This window comes from Globicephala melas, chromosome 21, assembly GCF_963455315.2.
Source record: "Globicephala melas chromosome 21, mGloMel1.2, whole genome shotgun sequence".
In the NCBI taxonomy this organism is placed as follows: Eukaryota; Metazoa; Chordata; class Mammalia; order Artiodactyla; family Delphinidae; genus Globicephala; species Globicephala melas.
The window spans coordinates 33,620,371-33,648,143 of NC_083334.1; the positions used below are offsets into that span (position 1 = coordinate 33,620,371).

Here is a 27,773-nt window from a genome sequence, read left to right on the forward strand (position 1 = left end):
TCAATATTTATATTGTTCATACAATTTGATACCCATTCTAAAAATAAGTGGTTTTCCTATTTCACCAAGATAGCATGGATATTTCATATTTATTAAGGTAATTAACATTTTTTGTGTCTTAAGTAGATGTTTTTCTTTATTAGGCCTCATTTTAGGAACACAAGGCTATTTCATTTATTAAAGGTCCTGAATATACTTGCATTAAAAATTAATTTTCACTTATTTTAAAATTTGTAACTACTTGCAGTACCTTTTTAAATCCAAATATGCATATCCCAGTATACGCTTTCTAACATCTAGGCGACTCAGGCAGGATTGCCAGTGTCTTATTACTAAACCCGAGGCCCCATGACTTTCCCTGGGTAATATGGCCATGATTACTGGCCACGATTATTGGCCAACATTATTAATTTCTGGTCTTTGCAGAAATTCAGGTCTGTTGGTGCATTGTCACAGGCTCTTATTTATCGAGTTGGCTTTCAGAGCCACGTTGGACGCTCCCCAAGGTCTTGGGCAGCCAACGGGCAACGATTCTGGTAGCTGTGTGTCCAGAACCCCCCGGCTGTGACAGTTCTGGAGGGTAGGCTGCACTGGAGAGTCTCGAGTGCCTTCGAATTCTCCGTCCATCTGAGGATGAGCTGTTACCCACACTGCCCGAGGAAGCCTGTGCTTATTCCTGGCCTGACGTAGCTTCCTGGGTAAGGATGGGTTCAGGGTCAGGTTAAACGGACAGGGTCAGGGGTAGGTGGGGGCACCGGCCAAGGCTGACGCAAGGGTGGAGGTCACGGGTCAGACGCCTCGAGGAAGCAGGGTGTGTCGGGGCACCGGGTGCGCGTGGGGCCTCACACCTGACCCACTGCCATCCTCTAACCCCGAAAGGTCATGACACGCGGAGCACGTGCCGTGTCTCACCGGCAGCCCTCAAGGCTGTGGATCCCGGGACGTCTGGGCAGAGTGTGCTTACGTCGGTGCCTTGCTTTGGACTCCCTGCAGCTTCAACGCCCCCGTCTCTCCTCGTTCACGAGCCGAGGGTGTTGTGGGCAGGACAGTCGCTTCCGAAGATGCCCACATCCTCATCCCTGGAACCCGTGGTATCTCACGTGGCAGAAAGGGCTTTGCAGATGTGATCGGAATTAGGGACCTGGAGACAGGGAGATTATTCTGGACTATCTGGGGGGCCCAGTGTGATCACAAGTCTTCAAAGAGTCAGAAAGGAGATGTGAGGAGGAGAACAGAGAACCAGATTGACGTGATGTGAGAAAAACGCAAGCAGCCATTGCTGGCCTTGGGAGTGGAGGCCGGAATCGCGGGCCAGGGTGAAGGCAGCTTCTGGAGACTGGGGAGGTGAAGAGATGCTTCTCCCCGGAGAGGCTCCCTGTGCTCCAGAAGGATGCAGCCCCGGGACACCCATTTTGGACCTATGACCCCCAGAACTGTAACAGAATACATTTGAGACGTTTTAAGCCACCAAGTTGGTGGTAATTTGTCACAGCAGCTGCAGGAAGTGGGCGCAAGCGTGCTGCCAGGTTGGCCCTACTTCCCGGGGTCACCCTGGCCCAGGGGATCAGAAACAGAGAAACCAGCGCAGAGGGTTCATGCAGAAACCCCACTTTCAGGCGCCAATATACCCAAGAGCCAGAAAATCCTAGGGTTTTAGAAATGGGATATTTGAAGCCCCCCTCCTAAAAAAAAGGTGGTAAAATTGGTGATAAAAATAGAATAAACTACTTCTACTGATAGAAGAAAGTCTCCTACCCTTGAAAGATAGACTCTTTGGTCAGAGTTCTATTTCAAACTGGCTATTTTGATTTTCATTTGAATTTGGGACCAGGATAGTTTACAGATTATAATATAGCCACCTGAGTTTTCCAGGGCATTTATAGAATGTTCTCACGTACAGTACCATTAAATGGTGAAGGGGTATCATTATGTTTAACCATGAGCTTCACAAAGGAGCCACTTTTTCCAAAGTGAAGGTCACATAGTGTGGGAGGAGCTAACCATGACCTCTGTGCCCTGAAGCAGAAAATAAACCTGTCACTTACCTTCCTTCCCCGCCTTCATCTTCTCTTTTTATCCCAGTAGCATTGCCTTGTTAGTGGTTGGTTTTATAGATTCCATTTCCTTTTTTTACTCTTGCTAACCTGAGAACCGACACAGTCAGCCATCCTTGAGGTCTGAGATGAACAGTTATTCTTTTTCCGAATAGTCCCTCGTATCTGGAGAGAATGGAAGTGATGTGACATTTCCACTGATGTGATGCTAATACCTAGTGCTAATGTTTAATGTGAATATATAGTGTTTAATGCCAATATATAATGTTTAATGCTAAATACAGTACTGATGGCCAGATTTTTTTTTGTTGTTCTTGGCACACTTGTCTTTTATCAGCATGTTCAAAATGTTAAGCACACATATGATATTGTTTTCAGTTCCTTAGGCTTATACCAAAAGTCCTCCCAAACATAAGAACTTGAAAATAAGGGAAATAAGTTTTGACCTTAAATTTTGATATCAATCCATTGGGTCTTTGGGTCAGAGCCCCAACTGCTGCATCGCTTTCAAGAGGTGAAGCGTTCCCAGAATTTCAGTTTGAGGGTAGCCTGACTAAGTGAATATTAGCCTATGTACCTGGAGGAGGCTGGCTCTCAGGTGGAGACACTGAAAAGGACAGTCTTGAGACAGACATTGGAATTGCCTCTCTACGCTTTGTCCCCAGAACTGAGGTGGGTGGCCGGCAGTGGTAGCCAGTGAAATCCAAATAGTTGCTCTGAAAAGACTTATGAAATGTCTGCACCCGCCCTTGTTCTGGTTTCCCAGCAACGTTCTGATGATTCCTTGGCTTCCTGTGTAGCAGATCCTACTACTCAGGAGAATATGCTGGTCCCTGTGATGTTATTTCCCATCGCAGAAGAGGAACTGGTGCTCTGATCACGCCCAGCACGGGGACTAGGTTAGCCTGAGTCTCTCAGAGTGATGACTTGGCCCCTGCCAGTTAAATCAGGTTTCCGGGTGTGCAAGGCCAGTGCTCCACTGGGACTCTGGGCTGTGAGGCCCCCTGAGGGGCGGCTGGCCAGACTGTGTCTGGTGGCCACACGTTCGCGTACGCAGACTTCCCCGCTCGTGGGCACTGGGACAGGGAAATGAGGCGCAGATGGTGTTGGGAGTTTGTGGCCACACCTGCCTTTGAATCTTGGCTGTCACCTAATAGCTACTTGACCTTGGGCACATAACCTTCCTGAGCCTCAGTTTTCTTCTCTGTAAATTGGAGACACTACCTGTGTTTTAAGTACCTGCAACACAGGGAGCTTACAAGAAATTTTAGCTGTTGGTATTCCTTTAATTAGCTAAAGGCATCATGAGATGCTGTAAACAGCTCAGTTTTTCCTTCATTTATATGAGACTATTTCATCTTATTTTTCGTTTTATTTATTTATTGATTGAAGTGTAGTTGATTTACAATGTTGTATAAGTTTCAGATGTACGGCAAAGTGATTCAGTTGTATATATACATACATACATATCTATTCTTTTCAGATTCTTTTCTATTATAGGTTATTACAAGATATTGAATACAGGCCCCTGTGCTATATAGGTTCTTGTTGGTGATCTTTTTTGTATACAGTAGTTTGTTCTATGAGAATGTCCATTGGGCTCCTCTGTGCCACACTCTGCAGTGTGGATTCCTGGGAAAGAGCCGTCCCAGGGCAGGCAGTGTAGCCTCGCGACCCAATGCCTCTTGCTGCCTTGTTGGTTTTTATATTCTTTTTCTCATCTAATGAGAAAAAATAGAAAAAAAAGATGATTAAATAATTACTTTAAATCATTTGAAATGTAAGCAAAATAGCTTATACTGAACTTAAACCAGAATTGGTCAGTCAGCTTTAAATCACAGAAAGAAAGACTTCAGTACAAAATTTATTTTTTGTTTGAGTTGAGGACTTACTCAGTGTTGGTACCAGCATGTTGGTACCAGCATGTTAAGACACTCGGCTGTAGAAACACGTTAGCTGTTTTCTATCTTTATGTTGATTGCAACAGGGAATTTGTTTTTATAGCTATTAATGTTTCTTTTGAAATTAATATGCTAAGGGAGACATTTAATGATCCATAAAAATGTTGACTTTCTGTAAAAGAAACAGCCAAAGCCAATTAGCCTGTATGAATTTGCATATGTAGTCCGGCTTGTCAGCTATAGATGTGTTTCCAATGTGATGCATGGTATTTTTTGACTATGTGATATGGTGAGAAGAAATGGCGTTTCAAATTTAACCTTTAAGGTGGCAAATAGAATTGTGTTGACTGTTACAGTCTATGTGTTTTAGGTAAAATATTTGTGTAGTTATTGATTTCACAGTGAAAACAGTGCTCTCCATGCTTTTTCAATCAGAATCCTTCTTTGTGTGTGAAGTGAGGTGGGTGGAGACAGGGGACTTGAGGTCTTGGCTGGGGCTCTGGGGTGTGTAGTTGGGTCTCCATCGAGGACCAGTTACATGGTCTCCAGGGTGGTGTTTACAAGGAGGACCGGGGGCCTCCCGAGAAAGGGTGTAGACTGGGCAAGATGGCCCTGAGGGTTAGTGATAGGTGTCAGCTTTGGAGGGTGAGGTGGAATTTACGTCCACGCGCTGCCCTCTGTCTGGCCTGGTCTGGTGAACTTGGCCCGAGTCCCAGCGGGCAGTGGCACTTTTCAAAACAGATGGTGAGGGTGTGACCTCCTGCACTGTTGGTGGGAATGTACATTGGTGCAGTCACTATGGAGAACAGTATGGAGGTTCCTCAAAAACCTAAAAATAGAATTACCATATGATCCAGAAATCCCACTACTGGGCATATATTGGGACAAAACTATAATTTGAAAAGACACATGCACCCTTATATTCATAGCAGCACTATTTACAATAGCCAAGATGTAGAAGCAACCTAAATGCCCATCAACAGATAAATGGATAAAGAAGATGTGGTGGGCTTCCCTGGTGGTACAGTGGTTGAGAGTTCGCCTGCCGATGCAGGGGACATGGGTTGGTGCCCCGGTCCGGGAAGATCCCACATGCCGCGGAGCGACTGGGCCCGTGAGCCATGGCCGCTGAGCCTGTGCATCCGGAGCCTGTGCTCCGCAACGGGAGAGGCCACAACAGTGAGAGGCCCACGTTCTGCAAAAAAAAAAAAAAAAAAAAAAAAGAAGATGTGGCACATGTATACAATGGAATATTACTCAGCCATAAGAAAGAATGAAATATTACCGTTTGCAGCAACGTGAATGGACCTAGAGATGATCATACTAAGCGAAGTAAATCAGACAGAGAAAGACAAATACCATATGATATCACCTATATGTAGGATCTAATAAATTATACAAATGAGCTCATTTACAAAACAGAAACAGACTCACAGACATAGAAAACCAGTTTATGGTTACTAAAGGGGAAAGGGGGGAGGGATAAATTAGGAGTAAGGGATTAGCAGATACACACTACTATATATAAAATAAAGAAAACCAACAACAAGGACCTACTGTATGGCACAGGGAACTATATTCAATATCCTGTAATAACCTATAGTGGAAAAATAATCTGAAAAAGTGTATATATGTGTGTGTGTGTGTATATATATACAAAACGGAGTCACATTGCTGTACACCAGAAACTAATGCAGCACTGTAAATCAACCCTACTTCAATATAAAAAAATAGACCCCCTCCCCCAAATCACAGAGGGTGTGAACACTGAACAGCATCTGGGGTGGGGTGCTGGGAGACGCTGAAAGCACAGGGCGGTGCTGTGTGTGGCCCGTGTGGATGCTGCGGGGGGCACGGAGGGTGGTGCCCCCCATTTGGCATTCGGTGAGTCAGGGCAGGGAGCGTGTGTGTGTGGGTGACCAGCCATGTTCTGGTGGCAGCAGCGGGTTGTGGAGATTGCGGTGGCCGAGGACCCTGGGGGGGCCTGGGAAGCAGACACGGAGGGAGCCTTGTGTAGGTCGTGGGCACCAGCCTTGAATAGAGGAGCCAGTGGGGACACTTGCGGGTGGCCGAGTTCCAGCAGGGTGAGAGGGCTGGCCGCACAGCTGGGATCCTGCTTCTGGCAACCCCCCATGTATTGCCCAGGCCCCGTGCCGTCTGGGAAGACAGTGCTGCAAACCCCTGGGCGTGTTTTCTTGGGCGCCCTGGCCCGGCGGCTGAGGGTCTCTGCACAGGGCTGTTGTCACAGGGCTGTTGTCACAGCGCCGCAGGGCCGCCTTCCCTGCAGGCTGAGGCGCAGATTCCTCATCAGGGCTTTTGCTGCGATGGTTTGAAACATGGGACTAAAACCTCCTCCAGGGAGCCGCTCTGCCGGGGTGTACCTGGGCACCAGCCAGCAGCCCCGGAATCATCTGGAGAGGATGGAGGAAGGGTGGTCCCCTTGGGGCCCCGAGAACGCATATCTGGGGCTCTTTAAGTGGGCGGGTGGAAGGGAGCGTGGAGACAGGGCATCCTAGACGTGTTCCCTGCCACGCTCCTCAGCCGTGTCCGTCCGTCCGTGGAAGGGGAACCGCCTTAACGCCGCCAAGAGGCTCCGACCCGTGCCATCCACCAGTAGAGATGTACTCTCTTGGATTGCACAGTGTTGCTCCAGGTGGGATAAAGGTGCTATTTGAGAGTGAAGTGGCCCAGTTTAAATGCTTTTAGCTAGAAGCCCTTCTCCTGTCTCTGAACTCCCCTTAGCACCCCAGCTGTGGCCCATGTGCTGGGCACGTTCCGTCCGGTGGTAGGAGTATTCCTCCGCGTTTCCATCTCCCCTGATAGATTATCGCCGTCCGAGGGCTGCTGGGACCAGGCCTTACTCATCTCTCTTACTGTCAAGGACACCTCTTCCTCAGCGCTTTGGGACTGAGTTTGGCTGCATGTAGTAGAAAATCTGAACCTCTAGATTGAAATGTGGTGGTTTATTTTTCTCATGCGGCAAGACGTGCAGAGGATGTAGTGGTCCAGGCTGGTGCCCAGTCCCCCGATGGGGCAGCATCCCTATCCTCAGCTTTCTGCTCTGCTTTTCTCTCATTCTTCGGTCTAGAAATGGCTCTTGTACCTCTAGAAATGGTCCTTACGTGGCCTTCCCAGTAGTAAGAAGGGTGAATGGCGACGTCAAAAGGTGTGGGCCAGCGGAGTGTGCTTCTCTTTTTTTCAAAATGACCTTATTTTTATTTATTTATTTGGCTGTGTTGGGTCTTCATTGCTGCGCGTGGGCTTTCTCTAGTTGCGGTGAGCGGGGGCTACTCTTCGTTGCAGTGCACGGGCATCTCATTGCGGTGGCTTCTCTTGTTGCAGAGCACGGGCTCTAGGCACGCAGACTCAGTAATTGTGGCTCGTGGGCTCTAGAGCACAGGCTCAGTAGTTGTGGTGCACGGGCTTAGTTGCTCCACAGCATGTGGTATCTTCCAGGACCAGGGCTCGAACCCATGTCCCCTGCATTGGCAGGTGGATTCTTTTTTTTTTTCTTTTAAATTAATTAATTTTGGGCTGCGTTGGGTCTTCGTTGTCATGCGTCGGCTTTTCTCTAGTTGCGGCAAGCGGGGGCTACTCTTTGTTGCGGTGCACAGGCTTCTCATTGCGGTGGCTTCTGGCAGGTGGACTCTTAACCACTGCGCCACCAGGGAAGTCCAAACAAAGCCTGGCTTCTATTGTTCGAAAAGGACAGCTTTCTTCTGCCCACACCTCCCTGGCCAGAAGTAGGTCATCCTTAGCTGCAAGAGAGCCAGGGAAATGAAGCTGCTTTGTTATGGAGGGTATGTTGCTGCCTGGAGCAAAATTGGGGTTCTAATGGTAAAGAATAAAGGAGAAGGTAGGCAGCTAGCATTGAGAGACACGCTGCCACATAGAAAAGACTCAAACAAACACTTGCCAAGTGAGTGGTTTTAATAGTGGACAGGAAGCTCTGTGGTAAGAGGGAGGGTGAAGGTCTAGACCCTGAAGCACACGGGATATTTGGGGTGGCTGCTCCCGCCAGCACAGGAAGACTGTTTGGAGGGTTTAACTCTTGGAATTCAATGTCTTCCTGCAGTTTTCCTTTTTTCTTTCTCCAGCTTTGATGAGGTAATTATTGACAAATAAAATTGTAATATAATTTAAAGTGTGCTGTGTGAAGATTTCATATAATTGGTGAAATGATCACCACAGTCAAGTTAATTCACACATCTACCACTTCAGAGTTACCTTTTTTTGTTTTTTTTGTGGTGAGACTACTTCTGATTTACTCTTAGTAGATTTCAAGTATATCATACACTATTATTACCTATAGTTCCCATGCTGTATCCTCAGAACTTCATTAATCTCATAACTGGAAGATTGTACCTTTTGACCAAAATCCCCCTCACCCAGAAATAAACATTCTACTGTTTCTATGAATTTAAGGGTCTTGTTGGTTTTCTTAGAGTTCACATGTGATACTGTACAGTATTTATTTCTCTCTGGCTTATCTCAATTCACATAATGTCCTCTGGGTTCATCCATGTTGTTGCAAAAGGCAGTACAGTTCACCCTTGAACAGCCTGGGACTTAGTGGCACTGACCCTCCACGCAGTTGAAGATCTGCTTATAATTCACAATCAGCTCCATTCCTCATATACGCAGGTCCTCAGGATACAGTTCTGCATCCGCAGACTCAACCAGCCTTGGATCCTGTAGTACCGTAGTATTTCCTGTTGAAAACAATTTAAGTATAAGTGGACCTATGCAGTTCAGACCCACGTTTTTCAAGGGTCAACTCTACTTCCTTCTTTTGGATGGATGAATAATATTCCATTGTATGTGCGTGTGTGCATGTGTGTGTTTCACACTTTCTTCATCCACTCATCCACTGATGGACACTTAGGTACTTAGGTTGTTTCCATATCTTGCCTCATGAGAATAACGCTACAGTGAACATGGGGGTGTAGATATCTCTTTGAGACAGTAATTTCATTTCCTTTGGATACATACCCAGATGTAGGATTGCTGGATTATATGGTAGTTCCATTTTTAATTTTTTGAGGAATCTTCATATTTTTTCCTACAGTTGCCACTCCAATTTGTATAACTACCAATAGCGCTCCCTTTCCCCAGATCCTTGCCAACATTTGTTGTCTCTTGTCTTTTTGATAACAGGTGTGATAATAACAGGCGTGAGGTGATATTCTGGTTTTCATTTAAATTTCCCTGATAATTAGTGATGTTGAACATCTTTTCATATATCTGTGGGCCATTTGCGTGGTTTCTTTGGAAGCATGTCTATTTAGGTCCTTTGTCCATTTTAAAATGAGGTGGGGTTTTTTTTGCTATTGAGTTGTAAGAGTTCCTTATATATTTTGGATATTAACCCCTTATCAGATACGTGATTTGCAAATATTTTCTCCCATTCCGCAGGTTGCCTTTTTAAAAAATTATTTAATTTATTTATTTTTGGCTGCGTTAGGTCTTCCTTGCTGCGTGTGGGCTTTCTCTAGTTGCGGCGAGTGGGGGCTACTCCTTTTCTTTGCAGTGCGAGGGCTTCTCATTGTGGTGGCTTCTCTTGTTGCGGAGCACAGGCTCTAGGCGCGCAGGCTTCAGTAGTTGTGGCTCGCGGGCTCTAGAGCACGGGTTCAGTAGTTGTGGCGCACGGGCTTAGTTGCTCCGTGACACGTGGGATCTTCCTGGACCAGGACTCAAACCCGTGTCCCCTGCATTGGCAGGCGGATTCTTAACCACTGCACCACCAGGGAAGTCCCACAGGTTGCTTTTTAATTTTGTTGATGGTTTCCTCTGCTGTACAGAAACCTTGTAGTTTGATGTAGTCTCACTTGTTTATTTTTGCTTTCGTTGCCTGTGTTTTTGGTGGTAGATCCAAGACATTATTGTCAAGAGCTTACTGCCTATGTTTTCTTCTAGGAGTTTTATTGTTTCAGGTGTTGCATTTTAGTCCTTAATCCGTTTGAGTTGATCTTTGTGAGTGGTGTAAGAAAAGGGTCCAGTTTTATTCTTTTGCATGTGGCTGTCCAGTTTTCCCAACACCATTTATTGAAGAGACTGTCCATTCCCCATTGTATGTTCTTGGTGCCTTTTCAAAAATTCTATGCATGAGTTTATTTCTGGGCTCTCTGTTCTATTGATATGTGTGTCTTTTTTATGCCAATTCCATACTGCTGTCTCTTAGTCATTTACAGTTAGCAGGAAAGGACCAGGTGAACCTGTGTATTTGGGGGTTGGAGGAGAGTATAAGGTGGTGTAAAAGAGAAATACTAATTTAAAGAAAGGAAAAAGTTTGTACTGTGTTATCAAAGAAGAAATGATCTTGCTTATGATACAAGAAAAGCACATATAGAATATATATAAGCATACATAGTAATAAGACAAATCGACACCATGGGAAAACCTGATGTTCTATTACACGAGGTAAAACATATTTAGAAATATACTGCCTCCCAGACAGCTCATGCTGAGCGCAAAAGGAGAGGTCCAAGTGCAGTGCTGCGGAGCATGGGGGAAGCTGACTTATGATTGCGAGAAATGAGGAACGGTTTTGATGGGTGTGTAATATTTGAGGTGGATTTTGGTGTTTGGAGATAAGCAGGAAGGTTGCTCTTGGTGGAGGGAAGAGGATGAAAGGGCATAGAGGCATTTCGGTGTCTGGTTGGAGGTATAGAAGGGTGGGAAGACCTGTAAAGAACTTCACTCCCAACCTGGAAATGGGTAAAAGCTGGACACACAGAAAGTTCACAACGGATCTTGAACGCACGGGATGCTGAAAGTGCAAGACCCAGCGTGCAGGGACAGAGGAGACACAGCACTCACTTACCTGCACACAGGTAAGAAGAGTCCAGCAAGGCTGACTGGAGATTGGAGAAGGCTGGCTGTGCGTGATGCCCCAGGGGGTGCAAATATGGGGGAATCTGCACCACCTTGCAAGTTCTTCTCTCCATGAACCACACCAGTCCCTCACAGAAAAGACTAAAATAGTCCATAGAAGATCTTTCTCATCGGGCAGAACCGGGAGGAGGAGAAGAAGCTGCTGTGGGAAGGGCAAGAAATTCCTCCTGAACTCTTCTGTATCTCCGCCACAGACAAAAGCTTTACTTTGGGAGAGGGATGACAGACACTGTCATCGTTAGGGTACTGCTGAAATCTCAGTGTAGCTGCGGGAAGAAAACAGGAAAGAAAATCTTAACCCCCAAGGGAGGGGCAGGATTACAAGCTGGATTCAGGACAGTGGATGCAGGAGAGAGCAGGGTCACTGAGTAGGCCATCCCCTCGAGGTCCAAGGACACAGGACCTGCCTGAGACTGAGGCTTAAGCGGAACAACAGAGGACACGCTCCACCCTCACACCACCACCAGGCTAACAAGTGTGGAATAACGAGTAATTTGCAAGAGGCAGACCTCTGAGGCCTGCTGCCCAGGGAGGACTTAAGGCTGAGGGTGCAGTAGTCATTGGAAAACAGACTCTGGCATTTGAGTCTAACACAGGGTGGGGCACTGAGGGTAACCATGGCAACAAGAGACCTCAAAGCCAGCCCAACTCCTGATTAGATTAGCTTAAACTCACACTAAGGCCTAGCAGAAGGAAAGGTGTGCCCATTTCCAGGAATTAAAAAAAATAGTTATGTTAGTCTGCATGCCTACACAAGGTGTCCAACTTTTAAGTAAAAAATTACTAAGCATATGAAAAGGCAAGGAAAAAATCCCAGGAGACAAAGCAATCATTAGAGTCAGACTCAGGCATGTCACAGATGTTGGAACTGTCTGACAGGAAGTTTAAAGTAACTGTGATTAAATAGGCTAAAGGCTCTAATAGAAAATGTGCAAGATCAGATGGATTAATAGAAACCACCCAAACTGAAACACGGGGAAAAAAAATAAAAGCAAGAAGAACAGAACAAAACCAAAAAAAAAAAAAAAAAAAAAAAAACCCAAAAAAGACCAGAACATCTAAGAGTTGTGGGATAATACCAGACAGTCTAACATTTACTTTATTGGAATGCCTGAAGGAGATGTGACAGAGAATGGGGAAGAAAAAAATATTTGAAGAAATAATGGCTGGGGACTTCCCTGGTGGTGCAGTGGTTAAGAATCCACCTGCCAATGCAGAGGACATGGGTTTGAGCCCTGGGCCGGGAAGATCCCACATGCCACGGAGCAACTAAGCCCGTGCACCACAACTACTGAACCTGCGCTCTAGAGCCTGTATGCCACAACTACTGAAGCCCGCGCGCCTAGAGCCGGTGCTCTGCAACAAGAGAAGCCACTGCAATGAGAAGCCCGTACACCACAACAAAGAGTAGCCCCCACTCGCCACAACTAGAGAAAGCCTGTGTGCAGCAACGAAGACCCAACACAGCCAAAAATTAAAAAAAAAAAAAAGAAAAGAAATAATGGCTGAATAATTCCCCAAATGAGTGACAGCGAATCACAGATCCAGGAAGCTCAGAGAATACCTGGCAGGTTAAATACGACAAAACAAAACACACAGTCAAGCAGTTATGGACAAAAGAAGAGAAGATCTTAAAGGCAGCCAGAGGAAAGAAGACACATTATGGAGGAATAAAACTAAGAATTAAGCAGACTCTGCTTCAGAGACTATGCAAGTTAGAACACAATGGAGTGACATTTAAAAATTGCTAGGAAAGAACTATCAACCCAGATTCTACACCTAGTGAAAATCTATTTCAAAAATGAAAGAGAAAAAAAATTTTTTCTCAAATAATAACTATGGAAATTCATTGCCAGCATACATACTCTACAATAAATGTTAAAGAAAGATCATTAGGCAGAAGGATTATGATACCAGGTGGAATCTTGGATCAATACAAAGAAATGAAGAACACTGGAAATGAAGGTAAAATAAATGAAGGTAAAATAAAATTCAGTTTTTCCTATTTTTAATTGCTCTGAGAGAGAACATTTTGCAAAACAAAAGTGGTTGCAGTGTATTGTGTATTTCTGACCCACCTTTTATTTTCTAATTCATAATTTTTTTTACAGAGGTAACATTGGTTTATGACAGTATATGCTTCATGTGTACAACATTATATTTCTGCTTCTGTATACCCTATAGTGTGTTCACCACCAAAAATTTAGTTTCCATGTATCACCATACGGTTGATCCCCTTTACTTATTTTTCCCTCCCCCCGACCCCTTACCCTCTGGTAACCACCACTCTGTTTTCTGTATCTACGTGTTTCTTTTTGTTTGGTTTGGCTTGTTCATTTATTTTTTTTTGTTTACTTGTTTGTTTTTTTTTGTATTCCACATACGACTGATATCATACTGATATCAGTATTTGTCTTTCTCCATCTGACTTATTTCACTTAGCATGATACCCCAAGTTCCATCCATGTTGTTGCAGATTACATTGTATACACTGTATAGATGTATGTATATATGTATGTATACCACATTCTCTTTATCCATTCATCTGTTGTTGGGCACTTAGGTTGTTTCCATATCTTGGCTATTGTAAATAATGCTGCTGTGAACACAGGGGTGCATAAATCTTTGAATTAGTGTTTTCATATTCTTCGGATAAATACTCAGAAGTGGAATAGCTGGACTGTATGGTAGTTCCACTCTTAATTTTTTGAGGAATCTCTGTACCATTTTACATAGTGACTGCACCAATTTACATTTCCACCAACAGTGTACTAGGGCTCTCTTTTTTTCTCCATCTTTGCCAACACTTGTTATTTCTTGCCTTTTTGATAATAGCCATTCTAACAGACACAAGGTGATATCTCATTGCAGTTTTGATGTGCATTTCCCTAATAATTAGTGATGTTGAACATCTTTTCAGGTGCTTGTTGGCCATCTGTTTGTCTTCTTTGGAAAATGTCTATTCTGGTCCTCTGCCCATTTTTTAATCCGGTTGTTTGGGTTTGTTTTTTTGTTGTTGTTGTTGTTGAGTTGTATGTGTTCTTTATATATTTTAGATATTAACCTCTTATCAGATATAGCATTTGCAGATATCCTCTGCTGTTTGGTAGGTTGTCCTTTCACTTTGTTGATGGTTTCCTTTGCTGTACAGGAGCATTTTAGTTTGCTGTAGTCCCATTTGTTTCTTTTTGCTTTTGTTTCTCTTACCTGAGGAAACATATCTAGAAACATATTTTTAAGACTCACGTCTGAGTGTGTACAGCCTATGTTTTCTTCTAGGAATTTTACAGTTTCAGGTCTTACATTCAAGACTTTAATCCATTTTGAGTTGATTTTTGTGCATGGTGCGGGATAGTGGTTTAGTTTAGTTTTTTTGCATGTGGCTGTCCAGTTTTTGCAACATCAGTTACTTTTTTAAAATAGATCTTTATTGGAGTATAATTGTTTCACAATACTATGTTAGTTTCTGTTGTACAACAAAGTGAATCAGCCATATGCATACATATGTCCCCATATCCCCTCCCTCTTGAGCCTCCCTCCCATCCTGCCTATCCCGTCCCTCTAGGTCATCACAAAGTACCAAGCTGATCTCCCTGTTCTATGCTGCTGCTTCCCACTAGCTAACTATTTTATATTCGGTAGTGCATATATGTCGATGGTACTATCACTTTGCCCCAGCTTCCCCCTCCCACCCCATGTCCTCAGGTCCATTCTCTATGTCTACCTCTTTATTCCTGCCCTGCAGCTAGGTTCATCAGTACCATTTTTGTTTTTTTTTTTGGATTCCATATATACGTGTTAGCATACAGTATTTGTTTTTCTCTTTCTGACTTACCTCACTCTGTATGACAGACTCTAGGTCCATTCACCTCACTACAAATAACTCAATTTCGTTTCTTTTTATGGCTGAGTAATATTCCATTGTATATGTGTGCCACATCTTCTTTATCCATTCATCTGTCGATGGACATTTAGGTTGGTTCCATGTCCTGGCTATTGTAAATAGTGCTGCAGTGAACATTGGGGTACATGTCTCTTTTTGAATTATGGTTTTATCAGGGTATATGCCCAGTAGTGTGGGATTGCTGGGTCGTATGGTAGTTCTATTTTTAGTTTTTTAAGGAATCTCCATACTGTTTTCCATAGTGGTTGTATCAATTTACATTCCCACCAACAGTGCAAGAGGGTTCCCATTTCTCCACACCCAATCCAGCATTTATTGTTTCTAGATTTTTTTGATAATGGCCATTTTGACCAGTGTGAGGTGATGCCTCATTGTAGTTTTGATTTGCATTTCCCTGATAATTAGTGATGTTGAGCATCTTTTCATGTGCCTCTTGGCCATCTGTATGTCTTCCTTGATGAAATGTCTATTTAGGTCTTCTGCCCATTTTGTAACTGGATTGTTTTTTTTTTGATATTGAGGTCCATGAGCTATTTGTATATTTTGGAGATTAATCCTTTGTCTGTTGTTTCATTTGCAAATATTTTCTCCCATTCTGAGGGTTGTGTTTTTGTCTTGTTTATGGTTTCCTTTGCTGTGCAAAGGCTTTTAAGTTTAAGTCCCATTTTTTAATTTCTGTTTTTATTTCCGTTACTCTAGGAGGTGGGTCAAAAAAGATCTTGCTGTGGTTTATGCCAAAGAGTGTGTTTCCTGTGTTTTCCTCTAGGAGTTATATATGTCTGGTCTTACATTTAAGTGTTTAATCCATTTGGAGTTTATTTTTGTGTATGGTGTTAGGTAATGTTCTAATTTCATTCTTTTACATGTAGCTGTCCAGTTTTCCCAACAACGTTTATTGAAGAGGCTGTCTTTTCTCCATTGTATGTTCTGGCCTCCTTTGTTGTAAATTAGGTGCCCATATGTGCATGGGTTTTTCTGTGGACATTCCATCCTGTACCATCGATCTATATTTCTGTCTTTGTGCCAGTACCATACTGTCTTGATTACTGTAGTTTTGTAGTATAGTTTGAAGTTGGGGAGCCTGATTCCTTCAACTCTGTTTTTCTTTCTTAAGATTGCTTTGGCTATTGGGGGTCTTTTGTGTTTCCATATGAATTGTAAAATTTTTTGTTCTAATTCTGTGAGGAATGCCATTGGTAGTTTGATAGAGATTGCATTGAATCTAGATTGCTTTGGGTAGTATAGTCATTTTCACAATATTGATTCTTCCAATCCAAGAGCATGGTATATTTCTCCATCTGTTTATGTCATCTTTGATTTCTTTCATCAGTGTTTTATAGTTTTCTGAGTACAAGTCTTTTGCCTCTTAGGCAGGTTTATTCCTAGGTATTTTATTCTTTCTGTTGCAATGGTAAATGGGAGTGTTTCCTTAATTTCTGTTTCTGATTTTTCATTGTTGGTGTATAGGAATGCCAGAGATTTCTGTGCATTAATTTTGTATCTTGCAACCTTACCAAATTCATTGATTAGTTCTAGTAGTTTTCTGGGGGCATCTTTAGGATTTTCTATGTATGGTATCGTGTCATAGGCAAACAGTGAGAGTTTTACTTCTTTTCCAATTTGTATTCTTTTTATTTCTTTTCTTCTCTGATTGCTGTGGGTAAGAATTCCAAAACCATGTTGAATAAGATTGTCGAGAGTGGACATCCTTGTCTTGTTCTGGATCTTAGTGGAAATGCTTTTAGTTTTTCACCATTGAGAGTGATGCTTGCTGTGGGTTTGTCATATATGGCCTTTATTATGTTGAGGTAGGTTTCCTCTATGCCCATTTTCTGGAGAGTTTTTGTCATAAATAGGTGTTGAATTTTGTCAGAAGCTTTTCCTGCACTTATTGAGATGATCATATGGTTTTCCTTCTTCAGTTTGTTAATATGGTGTATCACATTGATTGATTTGTGTATATTGAAGAATCCTTGCATCCCTGGGATAAATGCCACTTGATCATGGTGTATGATCCTTTTAATGTGCTGTTGGATTCTGTTTGCTAGTATTTTGTTCAGGATTTTTGCATGTATGTTCATCAGTGATATTGGTCTATAATTTTCTTTTTTTGTGATATCTTTTTCTGGTTTTGGTATCAGGATGATGGTGGCTTTGTAGAATGAATTTGGGAGTGTTTCTCCCTCTGCAATTATTTGGAAGAGTTTGAGAAGGTTGGATGTTAGCTCTTCTCTAAATGATTGATAGAATTCACCTGTGAAGCCATCTGGTCCTGGACTTTTGTTTGTTGGAAGATTTTTAATCACAGTTTCAATTTCATTACTTGTGATCCATCTGTTTATATTTTCTAATTATTCCTGGTTCAGTCTTGGAAGGTTATACCTGTCTAAGAATCTGTCCATTTCTTCATGGTTGTCCATTTTATTGGCATATAGTTGTTTGTAGTAGTCTCTTATAATGCTTTGTATTTCTGCAGTGTCAGTTGTGATTTCTCTTTTTTCATTTCTAATTCTATTGATTTGAGTCTTCTCCCTTTTTTTCTTGATGAGTCTGGCTAGTGGTTTATCAATTTTGTTTATCTTCTCAAAGAACTAGCTTTTAGTTTTATTGATCTTTGTTATTGTTTTCTTTGTTTCTATTTCATTTATTTCTGCTTTGGTCTTTATGATTTCTTTTCTTCTACTGACTTTGGGTTTTCTTTGTTCTTCTTTCTCTAGCTGTTTTAATTGTAGGGTTAGATTGTTTATTTGAGATTTTTCTTGTTTCTTGAAGTGAGATTGAATTGCTATGAACTTCCCTCTTAGAACTGCTTTTGCTGCATCCCATAGGTTTTGCGTCATCATGTTTTCGTTGTCATTTTTTAATTTCTTCTTTGATTTCTTCTGTGATCTCTTGGTTATTTAGTAGCACACTGTTTAACCTCCATGTATTTGTGTTTTTTAAAGTTTTTTTTTCCTGTAATTCATTTCCAAGCTCATAGCATTGTGGTCAGAAAGATGCTTGATACGATTTCAGTTTTCTTAAATTTTCTGAGGCTTGGTTTGTGACCCAAGATGTGATCTATCCTGGAGAATGTTCTGTGTGCACTTGAGAAGAAAGTGTATTCTGCCACTTTTGGGTGGAATGTTCTATAAAAATCAATTAAATCTGTCTGGTCTATTGTGTCATTTAAACCCTGTGTTTCCTTATTTTTTTTCTGTTTGGATGATCTGTCCAATGGTGTAATTGGGGTGTTAAAATCCCTTACTAATATTGTGTTCCATTGATTTCCCTGTTAATGGTTGTTAGCATTTGCGTTAGGTATTAAGGTGTTCCTGTGTGGAGGTAAACATTTATAATTGTTATATCTTCTTATTGGTTTGATCCTTTCATCATTATGTAGTGTCCCTCCTTATCTCTTGTAGCAGTCTTTATTTTAAAGTCTATTTTATCTGATATGAGTATTGCTGCTCCAGCTTTCTTTTGATTTCCATTTCCATGGAATATCTTTTTCCATCCCTCCACTTTCAGTCTGTTTGTGTCCCTAGGTCTGAAGTGGGTCTCTTGTAGACAGAATATATATGGGTCTTGTTTTTGTATCCATTCAGCCAGTCTGTGTCTTTTGGTTGGGGCATTTAATCCATTTACATTCAAGGTTATTATCAATATGTTTGTTCCTATTACCATTTTCTTAATTGTTTTAGGTCTGTTTTTGTGGGTCTTTTCCTCCTCTTGTGTTTCCCGCCTAGAGAAGTTTCTTTAGCATTTGCTGTAAAGCTGGTTTGGTGGTGCTGAATTCTCTTAGCTTTTGCTTGTCTGAAACGCTTTTGAGTTCTCTGTTGAATCTGAATGAGATCCTTATCTTGGTTGTATGTTTTTCTCTTTAATGTATCCTGCCACTCCCTTCTGGCCTGCAGAGTTTTTGCTGAAAAATCAGCTGATAACCTTATCGGGATTCCTTTGTATGTTATTTTTTGTTTTTCCCTTGCTGCTTTTAATATTTTTTCTTCGAATTTAATTTTTGTTAGTTTGATTAATATGTGTCTTGGTGTGTTTTTCCTAGGGCTTATCCTGTATGGGACTCTCTATGCTTCCTGGACTTGGGTGACTATTTCCTTTCCCATGTTAGGGAAGTTTTCTACTATAGTCTTTTCAAATGTTTTCTTAGACCCTTTCTTTTTCTCTTCTTCTTCTGGGACCCCTATACTTCGAATGTTGGTGCGTTTAATGTTGTCCCAGAGGTCTCTGAGATTGTCTTCAATTCTTTTCATTCTTTTTTCTGTATTCTTTTCCTCGGCAGTTATTTCCACCATTTTGTCTTCCAGCTCACTCATTCATTCTTCTGCCTCAGTTATTCTGTTATTGATTCCTTCTAGTGTATTTTTATTTCAGTTATTGTGTTGTTCATCTCTGTTTGTTTGTTCTTTAGTTCTTGTAGATCTTTGTTAAACATTTTTTGTATTTTCTCAATCTGTGCCTCCATTCTATTTCTGCATATTGGACATGCAGCTTCCTCACCTGCAACACAGAGGTGACACCACCTTTGGGGCTCCTGGGAAGACTCAGTGAAGTATGATATTTGAAAAGTGGCCAGTCCAGTACTGCTGGGCCTGTCAGAGATGCCACATGCTGTAGTTTATCCTTATCTAGTTTTGAAGAACATGGGGACCACAGCAAAGAAGAGGGAAGTGGCAGTGTGGGCTTGCCAGTGGCAGCCTGCAGTAGAAGTAAATTGTTTGGGTGACACTCTGGTCAGTTGTGAGATGCTGAGTCCCAATTAAAAATTCAGCAGTGGAAGTCTGCGGCCTGTTAGGGCTTTTCTCCCCGCTGTTCTTTCTTTTATAGCCTAAGATACATTTGGCAATTGAACCTCTGAAAAATATTAATTTTTTAAAAAACAGTTTTTTAGAAATGAAATATAGTTAATTTACAATATTGTGTTAGTTTCAGGTGTACAACAAAGTGATTCAGTTTTACATACATATACAAAAATCTAGTTCAGATTCTTTTCCATTATAGGTTATTACAAGATATTGTAATACTTGTATTACAAGATGTTGACATCCTGGTACTGTACAGTAGGTCCTTGTTGTTTACCTATTTTATTTAATTAATTAATTTATTATTTATTTGTTTATTTTTTTAGCTGCATTGGGTCTTCATTGCTGCGCGTGGGCTTTCTCTAGTTGCGGCGAGCGGGGGCTACTCTTCCATGCGGGCTCCTCATTGAGGTAGCTTCTCTTGTTGCAGAGCACAGGCTCTAGGCACACGGGCTTCAGTAGTTGTGCCTCGCAGGCTCAGTTGTTGTGCCTCTTGGGCTCTAGAGCGCAGGCTCAGTAGTTGTGGCGCACGGGCTTAGTTGTTCCGCGGCATGTGGGATCTTCCTGGACCAGAGCTTGAACCCACGTCCCCTGCATTGGTAGGTGGATTCTTAACCGGTGCGCCACCAGGGAAGTACCCTGTTTACCTATTTTATATATTACTATATACTACTTGCTTGTAGATGTCAATCCCAAACTCCTAATTTATCTCTCCCCCGAGTCCTGCTATCCCCTTTGGTAACAGTAAGTTTGTGAAAAATATGAATTTTTAGATGTAATGATAATATTGATTTAGGAGTTTATACTGTAAAAGCTTCCCTGTAAGCTTAAGTTTTATTTGTGTTGTTCCTTTAAATTGACACCACAGTGTTGGGATATATTATTTCTTGCCAGTCAACTCACAGGGTTTGATCGACCAATGTGAATCCTGTTAAAATTTATTGTTGAACTTGTTAGAATCTCTTCCTTTGTCTCTTTTTCTACTTCCTCCCCACCGCACCTTCCTGCAGGAAGGTAATGTTTTCTACTGCTGTACAATTGATTAAGAAACATTTCAGGATGAAAATATCCATTCTAAAACTTTCAGTTTCTGTATTTCCTGCGCCTGCCCCAGCACTACTCAACTGTCATTTTGATGATTTCTTGCTTTTTATTGGGCCTGACTTAGCACAAGACCATGAATTATCCTGTAAAGACATATGAGAACCTAAAGTTATATTGCCCTCTGAAACAGATTTATATTGAAAGCATAAATTAAGGGAAAAAAAAAGAATATGTAAAGATTGACCCAAATGTCTAAGTCAGTGGTAGGGCTCTGGAAGAGGTGAGTCAGGATCAGTCTTCCTGGGAAATTATGGAGACTGTCTGCAGTACTTTTAGGAAGAATGGCAGAGAGGCACTTAAGGTCCTCTTCTATTCAATCGAATAAGAGAGAAGAGTGTGAAGTAGACAATCTACACAGCATTGAACAGATTTTCCTTAGCCCTCGTGTATAAATATAACAGGAGCACATGGTAATGGTAATGATGAATTCTGGATCATTGCCTCAGAAACTGGCAAACAGTCATGGTAAGAAATAATTATATGGTTTCAGCCAATTTAACACATTATGCAAGAAATGTTAAACGAAGAATTTTTTTACCCTTCAAATGTTCTCTCTCTCTTTCTCTTTTTAATAAAGTATAAATACAACAAGCACTCATGGACCACTCCCTAGAATTCATAACTATTGTGCCATGTTTGCTTCAGACTTTTTTAAATGAAAGAAGTAAGATATTTCTGATGAAAGGACTCTTTGTCCTTCTCCTCCCCAGAGGAAGCCACTGTGGTGAGTTTGGTGAGCTTCCTGTCACGGGGCATATAATGGTTGCAGTGATGATCAGCTTCTTTTACAGGAACCATCCTTTGTACGGATGACTTTTCTGCTTTACGATGGGCCATAAAGTCAGCTGGGTGCCTGCAGCCACGGATGCTCAGCTGCTTGTTATTTCTTGACATGTGGATTATAAAACCTGTTCACTCCCCATACAGAGTCATGCTGTGTTAATTTCTAATCATTCATTTTATGGAATGCCAGAGACAATCATAATGAATTTATGCCTTCTTTTTTAGTATTTTTTTTAACACTTGAAATGAGAAGCTGTGGACTGTTTCCAGGGATATGGAGTATGCTGATTTAGTTGTAATGTTTTTCCTAGAAGTATTCCTTCAGGAGGAAAAGTCAAGGCTCCAGGGAGTGAATATTGCACACACACTGTCTTGCCTCCCTCCAGGCTGTGAAGTGAAAGAAGTAATTACTCCTGTACACCTGCTGTGGACACGCCCCCTCACCTGGCCATGCTGCTGGAGCAAAGGTTCCGAAGTGGAAGGCCGCAATCCCCCGGTGCCCCAGGTCTCTGTCCTGAGCCTACTTACAGGCTTACCTGGGTGGTGCTTAACTCAGGCCGTGCATCAGAAACACCTGGGGAGCCTGGAGACTCCAGGCCACACCCAGACAGTCGCATCCCCAGGCTCTTGGACTCACCAAGTGCCTCCTCGGCCCAGGAGCACCTGCTGTGTGTCTTCCGATGGGCCTTCCTAGACCAGCCTTTCTAAACGCCCCACCACCCCTCACCAGCTGGGCCAAAGCATGGCACCTCTCTGTTCCCTTCCTCACATGGGAGCCATCCGAAATGCTCTGTGAATTTGTTCACTTGCTTATTGTCTCCCCGCCCCCATTGGAAAATGGACCCCTTGAGGGCAGGACCCTGATTTCTTGTTTACACCCTGTTCCTTGGCCGGCACGGTGCCGGGCATGATACATATACGTGTGAAATATTTGTTAAATGAGAATGAATTTTAATATCAGGAGGCCTTGAAGGGCCACTGAGCATAAGTTTGTCCTTTTTCTAAGACCTAAAGAAGGGTAACTTCTTTCCTGAAAAGATGTACCAGTCTCTTTGTGAGTATTTAATCAGAATATAGGGCAATGTACCCTGAAACCCAGTCCTGGGCCTGTATCCTGGTCTTCCCTCAGTATATTCTAACAAATAATAATAATAAAAACGAAAATATAGACACAAGCAATTATACAATAATCATCGGCTCTAAGGAGCATTCATATACTCTGACCTGATCCTTTTCTTGGGGGTGGGAAGATTACGGACAGGTGATGAAACAGGCTCAGAGCAGGTAAATAACGTGGCCAATAAATCGGGAGTGTGGGATTAACATATACACACTACTACATATAAAATAGATAATCTGCAAGGACCTACTGTATAGCACAGGGAACCCTACTCAGTACTCTGTGATGACCCAAATGGGAAAAGAATCTGAAAAAGAATAGATACACGTATATATATAACTGATTCACTTTGCTGTACACCTAAACTAACCCAACATTGTAAATCAACTAGACTCCAATATAAAATAAAAATGAAAAAAATTTTAGATATCAAATAAAATTAATTGGGACCAAAATAATAATTAATAAATAAATAACGTGGCCGAGTCCACATCGTGGTAAATGAGAGGATTGGAATGGGTGCCCATTTGGGGAACTATGAGGGGGTGAGAGAGGGCATCGGACCCCTCCAGCACTGGTGGGCACTGGCTGCCCCTTCACTCTGTGCTCACAGTTTCCTGTGGCTCCTCTCTGGGTGCAGGTGAGGACCTAGAGCGGCTTGGCTCTGTTCCATCTGGTTGGCTCTGAGGGAAGCCTCCCTCCTCAGTGAGCTGCTGGGAACCCTAATCATGGCTGACCGTGAGTTCCAGGAAAAGACCCTGAAGCCTGGAGTCATCTCTAATCAGTGCATCAGCTCCTAAGTGCCTGACTAACAGAGATTAAATACGTCACCCGGGGACTTCCCTGGTTGTCCAGTGGCTAAGACTCTGCGCTCCCAATGCAGGGGCCCCGAGTTCAGTCCCTGGTCAAGGAACTAGATCCCACACGCCTTGACTAAAGATACTGCGTTCTGCCACTAAGACCTGATGCAACCAAATCAATAAATATTAAAAAAAAAAAAAAAAAGTCAACCCTCCCAATGCAGGGGGCCTCCACGTGATGCGACGGCGTGGGTGCCGCTCTGTGGGTGGTGCGTCATGGGTGCTGAATTTACTGCTTTGCTTCATAACTTAGGTGCGTGTGCTGCATATGTTCCTTCGCCTGTAGAAATATTGCATCGTTCGACCATTAAGCCATAAGAAATAAGACGGTAATGTGATCGGTTACCTTGACCTCAGAATTAAATGCAACCGCACTTCTCAGGTTCGGTTCCCTTCCCTCCCTCCCCCGTCCCCATCTTTGTCTCTGTCTCTGCCTGGTTCCTCGTCCTCGCTCAGAATGGAGCTGCCGAGTGGTTTTGTTGTTTATGTCTAATATAGTTTAAAGAGTGCTTTGGGGTGGAATTTTTTTTTTTTTAAGCAGTACGCGAGCCTCTCACTGCTGTGGCCTCTCCCGTTGCGGAGCACAGGCTCTGGATGCGCAGGCTTAGCGGCCATGGCTCACGGGCCCAGCCGCTCCGCGGCATGTGGGATCTTCCCGGACCGGGGCACGAACCTGTGTCCCCTGCATCGACAGGCGGACTCTCAACCACTGCGCCACCAGGGAAGCCCGTTTGGGGTGGATTTTATTATTATTATTATTTTTTGCGGTACGTGGGCCTCTCACTGCTGTGGCCTCTCCCGTTGCGGAGCACAGGCTCCGGGCGCGCAGGCTCAGGGGCCATGGCTCACGGGCCCAGCCGCTCCGCGGCATGTGGGATCTTCCCGGACCGGGGCACAAGCCTGTGTCCCCTGCATCGGCAGGCGGACTCTCAACTACTGCGCCACCAGGGAAGCCCGTTTGGGGAGGATTTTAAAGAGCATGTCAGTTAAACCTTCGTCCCTGCTATCGATTTAATTTGAATGTGACCCCTGAGAAGGGTTACTTTACACGCTGGCCCACCCGGGACCACCCTGGGTGGCGTCTGCTGTCCCTGCACAGTTATCAGATGTGTGCCTGTTCGGATGCTAAGTTATAGAGGACAGATTCTCCAGAATGACCTTCTCCGTACTTCCCACTTTTGATCAATGACTCTTTAAATAAACGGACCCCCACCTTGGCGCTGTGTCACTCATCGTAGTGCTGGTAGGGGCGTGGTTCCCGCTGCTGACCTACCCACAGGTACGTCCTCATCTTAAATCGGGCAGCTTTATAGGAAATGATCGGTAAGTAGGTTGGCAACTGTGGTGTTACTGGGTCTCTTAGTTCGCAGCATTATTCATTGGGATTTAAAGGTTGTCGTTGGTTGTGCGTAATTGTGCAGTGCCTTTTGGACACAGAACTGCTTGATCTGTCAACCAAACAAGAATTTCCTGCCCTCAGCGCCAGTATTTCCACCGGCACTGTTGGTGTTCTCAGATCCTGTTGAAACTCATGCTGCTTTTCCCTTGAGCTGCCTTCCGGATTTCCCGGCCTTGGATGGCTCTGGTCAGTAGATCAGAGAGGCAGCAGCCTCCCGTTGGGCGGACCCCTCAGCGCTGGGAGACCTTCCCCAGGGCCTCCCTGGGCCCCCTTTCTCACATACCCAGAGAGTCACGAGTTTTCCTTTTGTGATGTATTTTAGCTTGAGGACTGTCTGTGGTGTTGATTTTGCTCAGATAAGGTGTGGAGGGAAGTGTGAAGATAAGCCAGAGGCCTGTGCTTGGCGTCCCCTGCAGGGGACCACATCCTGGGGGGACCTTAGCCTCCAGATGCCCTGGGGTGTGGCCCACAGACATTTATTATCCCTGTGACAGTGATCCCTCTCCTTCCCTTGTGGTTGGAGACTAAGAAGGAATCTCCTGCGGGCCTGGTGGGCTTCGGGCGAGGAACAGACACTCCCTAAGCCCCGTGCGGTGACTTTGGCGCCCGGGTTCACGGTCCAGGCGGCCTGAGTGGCAGCAGACTGACGGCCCCGAGGGGACCACCAGCCCCTCCACAGTTTTCCTTTTAGGAAGTAACGTTTCCTTTGAGGATGTTGAGGAAACGCTGATCCCTCCCCACGATGCACATATGGCTGAGCTGGGCTTTGGTTCACACACTCTTGGCCCTTTTGTGAAGCCTGTTAAGGCCGGAAACAGAATTCCTCCTAATTTGGGTGAGTTAAAGATTAAATTGGGGTGGGGTTGGGGGGTGTACTGGCAGACAAAGAAAGAGGGGGTATGAACGGCTTTCTCCCCGCTGTGGTTTACTGTGTACAGGCCGTGTGTGATTGGGGATGGAGAGGGATTAGACATCTGTTTTTAAGTTAAAAACCAGCATTCGTGGTGCTTTGGAAAAATCCACCTAAACCCAGCGTAACGGGGTTTCCAGAAGCGTGTGGGACTCAGGTGCACTTTCTTTCTCTCCTCTTTGGCCCCAGGTTCACTTGGTGTCTTGTTTTCTGGGGGGTGTTGGGATGGGAGGGGAGGAGGAGGGAAGGGTGTGAGAGTGACCAACTGAATTGCTTAACTCACCATAAAATGCAGCTAATTCGGAGCATTCTCATTCTTCATTCAAAACCTTATAAAGCTCTCCCGAGTGCAGTGTGGGGTGTTAGTCTAACTGGGGCAAGAAAAAGCGTAGCAGACTCGGTGCCGCCCTCCCCGGCCTTCAGGAGCTGCCGGCTGCTGGGGAGGGTGCGACAGCCAGATGCCCGCACATGGCGTATGTGTACACGGGGCTTCTGGGAGACGGGGGAGAAGCTCGCATCGTCCCGTGACTGGAGGACCCTAGCGGTAGCAGTACTCGCCGTGGGGAGAACTCAATCAAGTCGCACCGAGTAGCTCTAGGCTCGCTCATGGTGCATGACTTGGTTTAGAATGTGTGGTTTTGAATGACTGAATCTGATAACTTCGTATCAGTCAGTGAGTGAGACCTGCAGCCCCAGGGGGATGCTTTGTATCTGGTTGCACTTGGTTTTCCTGTGCAAGGTGCTGTGCAGTCAGTAGTCATCAACCCTCCAGTTACCTGGGGGTCTCAGAAGAAGTGAGCCCCTTCTTATGATGCACAGCCTTGGGTGCAGCCCTTCTGGATTTCCCTGACTTGGATGATTTTGGTCAGTAGGTCAGAGAGGCAGCAGCTTCCTGTCAGCTGGACCCCTTGGACCCGGGAGAACTTCCCCAGGGCCTCTCTCCTTCCCTTTTCTCACACATCCCGAGGGTTACGAGTGTCCCTTTTGTGAAGTATTTTTAACTTGAAGGCTGTCCATGGTGTTGATTTTGATCCACCAGGAGGAGGGAAGTGAAAGCACAGCAGGGAAGGGTGATGGAGGAAGGGGTCCAGACCTCGTCCTGATCTGGATGGGGCTGCTGCTGGCTGGGGCACCCTTGCTCTCTTTAGGGGAGACTCTGAAACCCAGCGCTCTTCCTCCCAAACCACTTCCACGGCAGCTCAGCCCTTGTCCAGAAGCAGCCACAACATGGCACGTGAGCCATTTGACTTCGGTCTCGAGGGTGAGGTCTGGTGCTGACACGTGGAGCTGGGAGAGGATGGGAGAGGACGTGCATCCAGGTGGACTGGGCAGCATGAGCCAGGGTCCAAGATGGAAAATCCCAGGTGAATGCAGGGGACACTGGAGGGTGTGGAGTGCGAAGGGGAGGGGCTGGGAGCAGATGCAGGCAGCGGGGATCCACTGAAGGCTTGTGTGAAGGGCTGTGATGTGGTCAAAGCTCACTTTCGGGAGGTTAATCTTGCAGTGGTGGAAGGGGGTCAGGAGGGACTTCCGTCAGGAGACTGTGGTCATGGTCCAGGCTATGTTTAAGGTAGCACGTGAGACAGCTGTGAAACCAGCCAAATGGCTTGTGAGACTTATCTCAGTTCCTGCAGGAAACAGTTTCTCAAATAGAGGAGCAATTTAGGGATGACATGTAATAAGAATTTTCCTTGATGAATCAACAAAGCTCCTTTAAGATTAGTGTGTCTGTGGAGTTTATTTGTGCAGTGTATGTTAGTTTGTCACGTGTGATATTACTGTCTTGTAGTTTAAAGCATGGACTCTGGATTCAAAGCACAGCCTTCCACTTATTAACTGTGAGACCTTAGGTGAACAACTTAGCCTTGCCATGCCTCAGGACCTGCCACCTTCACAAAGGCTAACGTCGTTGTCGTCGTCATCATCATTTGTAACATTTATTTATAACAAATTAAATGTCTTACTTCACAGAGATATAGGATCTTTTCAGCATCCTAAGTATTCCCCCTTAAGAACTGCATTTGGCCGAGAGTTAACAGACACTC

The 27,773-nt window shown here is 44.0% G+C and overlaps 1 protein-coding gene across 3 annotated transcripts in view; it reads left to right on the forward strand.

Annotated features, from left to right (window-relative positions):
- Positions 1-27,773, forward strand: part of CSGALNACT1 (chondroitin sulfate N-acetylgalactosaminyltransferase 1) — a 324,300-nt gene that overhangs the window by 35,812 nt on the left and 260,715 nt on the right. Inside the window, exon 1 of one of the 3 annotated variants that reach the window (XM_060291560.2) lies at positions 25,601-25,653. The exons of the other annotated variants lie outside the window; for them this stretch is intronic. The gene's annotated coding sequence lies outside the window, so the exon portion shown is untranslated. Of the gene's footprint in view, positions 1-25,600; positions 25,654-27,773 lie in introns of those variants that run through there. 3 annotated transcript variants of the gene reach the window in all.